Below are 6,000 nucleotides of genomic sequence, written 5' to 3'. Positions count from 1 at the left end.
TATACCACAGCAGTTCCCAACAAGTTTCAATCACCGGACTCTTCTACAGTGTTCTTTTCCTGCAGATAAGAGTTAGCCAATTAATGCTTTACAGTGTTTTGAAGGTAGACATTATATGTAATAAGAATACTATTACTTGATGTTCTGTTTCATGTTTTATTAAAAACGAACCGTCAAATCAGATAACTGCTTAGTTTAAGTAGTTGAAACTGGTAATTGTGTAGATGTTTGTCCAAACATCAAAAATCTCTGCTCACAGGTAGCCCTTACTAGTAGCAGTGCTGAAGCTGTGGTTATTAAGGAACAACAATAAGGCAACGTTTGGAGAGAGGTAGCACTGATGGACAGAGTTGGAAAAAACAGATAACCTTCCAAACACAAGCTCCACAATTGTCCTTTACATATGGAAATAACTCCACAAACTGCGTTAATTTAGGCTTTTCTGCATTTCAGTGAAGGTTTGTAAAACCATATGCTGAATTTGCAGCAGCTGTTTCCACAGAGTATCTTTGCTTACCAGGAAAACAGTTAAAGATTTTAGCTTTAAAAAATGCATGTAACTATGCATGCAATGATGCTCACTTCTGTGGCATTTTCCTGCCAGATGCTATATACTGCAGCTGGTAAGGCTGCATTCATGGTTCCCGTTCCTTTTGGAGACATTTTTATATATAAATACTACTGTCTTTCAGATGGGCTTTATCTTTTCTTGGGATATTATACAACGCTGTCACTAGCCGTACATGAGAGCAGAACAAAACTCGAGAATTCTGCAGTTGGTTACTCTGGCTGGGTAGTGCCTGAACTTTAAGGATAAAGACAGTGAAACCATTCCTCAGTGAGCAGTAAATTGGGACAGGTCTTTTTGTTTTGTACACAAAGTCCCATTTTGGAGTTCTTGAAAAGTCAGCAGAACATCTCACTTTTTCACAAAAATGTGCAACTGTGAAACCAAGTAAAGGGAGAAGGATTACCCACAACAAATTAATTTTTAAAATTAATTCTGCTTGACAGGGAGTGACTAAGTAGCTATGTGTAAGAACCAGGCACATTCCAGATCCAACATTCACAGCTTACTACATTTAGTTCTGCTCAGATAATGGGCCAAAGAATTTCAAGGTTCTTATGTTTCAGTACTCAGACTAACTCAGGTGGTGCATAGCCTTTGCATCACAATAGCCTCTGGAAGCCTGAATCCCAGCAAGCTGTAGCCCCTTCTTCATAAAGTTCATGTATACAGGGTACCAGATATTGCTAGTTTCAGCTCTAGAGTATCATTCATGTTTCTTTTCCCGATATCATTTTGTTTGACATATGAATAGTTTTGCTTCTTTCTACTGTTACAAGAATTGATACTAGAGCTGCAGACATCAAAGTTGTTTTTTAAAAAAAGAAAAATCCATAGCTAGAGGGGAAAAAAGATTTCCTTGCTAGAGGGGGAAACAAGCCTTCAAGCAAAAGTTTGTAACTTTAAAAACAGGTAGGTAAACATGAGGTGGCAAGTTTAAAGAAAGGTAAAGGAACAGTTAGAAGAGATTCTGCAAGAAATCTGTGACTTGTGAAAACAAATCAGGATTCCATATTTGAAGCAAAGAGTAGTGCCAAATAATCGGGCGCTTCACAGAATGAGGACATAAAGGGCTACAACAAACAAGATGTAAGATTCCACACAGACACTAAAACTCGTACAACTAATGGCTACTTTTAGGTGATCCTATTACTGGGTCTCCTATCATGGAACTGTAGTAGAAAACCGCTATACTAGCAGGATATTGTAATATTAAAGATACAGATTATAATACAGACACCTTACCTACAGCTTTCATTCTAACATGAAATTTCTTCAAGCCCTGGCTCTTGTTTCCAAGGAACTATGTCTGACCCAAAAGAGTTATGTGAGAAACAGAAATCACAGCATGACATTTAAAAATATCTAACATTCATTACATGACCATGCACGCAATTATTATTCTCTGTTAATAAATTATACATAGATAGCAGCTATCTTTTCATCATTTACTCCAGTCAATTTCTGAAGAATGACTATAAAAATGAGAATCTTCTGTATCTCAGTCCCAACTTGGCTATTTACAAACTATGACCCTATTCAATACAAGTATTCTTTGTATTCTAATCTTTAAAATGAGAATATTTCCTTTTCCTGTTCATCGTGATCAACAAATAAAAATATCGCTATGTAGCTGCAAAACAAAGAAACTTACTATTCCTCATCCAGAAGGATGTTCCACCTTCCACTCTAGCCTAGCCTTCCCAAATTCTATTCACCCAATCAAAAAAAGCTGTTCCTTCGGGTGAGGGGGCAAAATTCCATTAGGTACCTTCCATAATAATTGAAACAAATTCTGGACTAAAATGAAACTCTGCCTCGATGGGCTTCTCTCTTTTCCAAAAAGTATTTTCCTGCTTAAAATGCTACCTACATGGAGGGCTTAGAGAGTGCTAGCACAAAATTCCTAGAATGCAATCAGCTGTGCAAGATCCTTCAGGCAGCCATCAGAGCACTAAGTGAAGCACAGATCTAAAAGTTCTTCAACACAAACAGTTCACACAAATTCTTATTTCAGATTGTCAAGGTTTAGGGCTACAAATGTAGCCTCATAAAACTATATCAAAACATTTTTTACTTTATTATTATTACAACAGGTGTGGTAGACAAACATTAGCATTCTTTCTTTGCATTATTTACTTAAAACAGGGAATAACATCTAGGTAATGATCTCAGAACACACGTCATACATTTCACATCTCACAGCCTTCATGTGCTACAAGATTCCTACAAGTATTAAATCAAGAACTCTAAAATGTTTATGCTCCCTGAAAGTGAAGCTTTTATAAAAACAGATTCTTGGTCCTTTCACATTTGCGTAGTCCAAAGCAGCCTTTCTGAAACCCTGAGCTAAGAGAAGAATCTAACTTGGCGGCATGAAATTATGAAACTGAATAAGCTGCTGTTATATATTCTCTTGCTTTCCAATAATACGATGATTCACAAAGAATGGAACCAAATATGAGTGAAAACAGTGAAAAAACAAACCCACAGCCATTTAAAAAATAAACAAAAAGCCCAACCCAAAAGGGGTTTTAGGGACACAGAAGCCTAGCAAGCCAAGGTGCTTATTGAATCTAATTAATTAGCTTTTCCACAGCAGCATCCACCACACTTCACCCCAAATGCAGAATGTGCATTCCTGTGCTGATAGGGACAAGGCAGAGCTGGGATGCAGATTTGCAACACATGCATATGCACAGGTGCAATCCATGAGGAGTGCACCACAGAATTCACCATAATGCGAAGAATTCATGTGGTCATCCACAGGGATTTCCCATAATCCTGGCATGAAGGAAAAAGTAGCCAAGAATTCCAGTTCTTTACAAAGGCTGTGAACACAGCAGCTCATCCGTTAACTGTAGCCCATATACTCGGTATTTGGCCTTGCTGGTTCACCTACAGGTAACATCAAAGCAATGTTGGCATGACTGAAGTAGTCCTGAGTGCACTCCTGCAGCCTGTGTGAAGCTCAAAGCAGAACAATTATGCTTTTGGCATATAAACTGTACAGTTTTAAGCTCGTCTATCAAATACCTTTACACAAGCTGTAGAGAGGCTGTCATAAGTTCCACTTACAAAACGACTGTGCTTATCTGCAGCAGGAGCACAAATATTTAAGTGGCACTAGTAGTTAAGGTCACATATGCCTCAGATGGAGGTGTGTGTGATAGACCTTGTCATTATAGCACTAAGCACAGCAGCAAGGCATCAGCTTCCACTACCAGGAAGCGTGACTTCAGTCACACCTGAGAACAGAGCCCAGGGCCAGGTGGTTTTGCTCATCAAATTTACACTGGAAAACCCAGACTGATGCTGTCTTAATTACGTAAGGAACCACAAGAGGCTGCATGGAAACATGTTACTCTCTGTACAAGGCTAGCAAAACCTAGTCAAAAATGTTTTCATCTTATTTAATCTGACATGAGATGAGCACATACTGTAGGTGGTCTGGAGCTAAGCACAGACACAAGTTATAAGAGTTTCTCTGAGATGTCTACCCTTCTTTCAAATCTGGCTAGTACTTTTTTCATGACTGTAGTCCCAGTCAGGAGCAATTAAATGAGCCAGGAAAAAAAAAAAAAAAATTTCTACTGTTTTAATGAGAAAGTCAGGCATGAATAAAAATACACAAAACCAGACAACTTTTTTATTGGAAAGTTATTCTGAGTTATGCAACTTCAATGGGCTGATAACGATACATTGTACAGTACATCTGTTCTTAAGAATTCATATAATAGGACTCCCAATGATAGTGTATTATGCAAATAAGCATTAGTTTAAAACATGTAACTAAACCATATGATTTTTAACACCAGTGGTACATAGTAGTTTTACAGCTTTCCACCAGCAACTTAGTTCTTCAAAGTCTGGCAAGCTGTGGCCTGATCTGCAGACATATCACACTGAACCCGGAGCAGACTGGCCCATACATGCTTATGTCCGCCCCACGTTTATACGTACCCATATACATACATATACATTCCACATATCCTTTGATTTGACAAGGCTTTTTGAAGAATAATTCAATACCTTCAGATTGCACCATTTATTTCTGGTAGGGCTTGGACAATATCAACTGTTAATTCCAGTCTCCCTAAATATATTAACCAGCAATGTCTCATTTTTAATCTCACGTCCATTTTATTGCCAATGCAAGAAAGCTTTTAGCACTGTTCCAGTTTTCTAAACTTCAGAACAGTCAAAGTGCTTTGTTTACTTAATTTAAATTGCACCAAGAAGCTGAGTAAGGAAGCACATTTAATACACAAACCAGTAGCTTTCCCAGAAGTAGTTTATACACAGGAGCAGAAGACTAAAACCTAGCACCTAAGCCAGTGCATCCAGTTCCCCATAATCGTGTAATAAACACTTGGAGAATGGAAGGGACATGTCATCAGCACACCAGACAAAACATTGCAGCATTTCCATCAAGTTCTGTTATTCTGCCCTTTAAAAAACAACCCCAGAAAACCTGCAAGCCAAACAAAGCACCCCACCCCCACCCCAAAAAAAACAAACACACACACACATCCCCAACAAACTACTAGATGGTTTTGCCAAAGGTAAAAAGGAACAAAGTTTCATGTTTTGTCAACTCCCAAATATTCTTTGCACAGCACCACAATGATAGCTCTGTGTTCTCCAGTACTTCTCCTTCCTGACATCATCTTACTGTCATTTTAGCAGAGAAGTCCAGGACTCAGTATCTTCTTCTCATCCAGCACGTGAAAAGGTTGTACTTTACCTGAAGAAACTTAACTGGAAGGCAGAATTTCATAAAAGCAACTTAGTGTTAGGCTGACTAGAAAGCCCTGCACTTCCTATATGCTCTCCACAACAGATTTTTTTTGTAGGCATGCTAGATGAAGAAGCAGCAAAGGGCTGACTTTTGAACTGACATCAATGTAGAACTAATTTTAAAGAAGATACCTGGAAAGCCTATATATTCTTCAGATTATCAGTTTTTAGAGTGAGACTAACTCACTGTAGTGCCCAAGAGGATTAATGTAGATTACATAGCAAATGAGTACGTGTTCAAACAAGAAAAATGTCAGTATTAAAGTTTTAAATGCACACTTTAAGTGGTAACGGATTGTTTGCAGAAGACTGTGCAGACCACTTGAAGTACAAGTCAAAAAGACAGGACAAAATGCAATTCAGTGTTCACAATGCATCTGAATAAGCCTCTGCAAAAAACTTCCACTAACAAATTTCACAGTAACAGCATCCTCATGTAGTACCAGGTCATGTAAAATTTCTGTGTACAAACTATACAGAATTAATGTAACCTACAGAGGCAGTTTCTTGTGACGTGGAGTTTGTGCAAGTCTAACTAGACATGGAAGTGTTTCTAAATATAATGAATTATGTCTTTATAGTGGAAGACTGAAATAATATGCACCTACATAAAACACTAGAAAAATTATGTT

Source organism: Merops nubicus, unplaced genomic scaffold, assembly GCF_000691845.1.
Source record: "Merops nubicus isolate BGI_N331 unplaced genomic scaffold, ASM69184v1 scaffold23281, whole genome shotgun sequence".
Lineage (NCBI taxonomy): Eukaryota > Metazoa > Chordata > Aves > Coraciiformes > Meropidae > Merops > Merops nubicus.
This window is presented reverse-complemented; position numbering follows the sequence as displayed.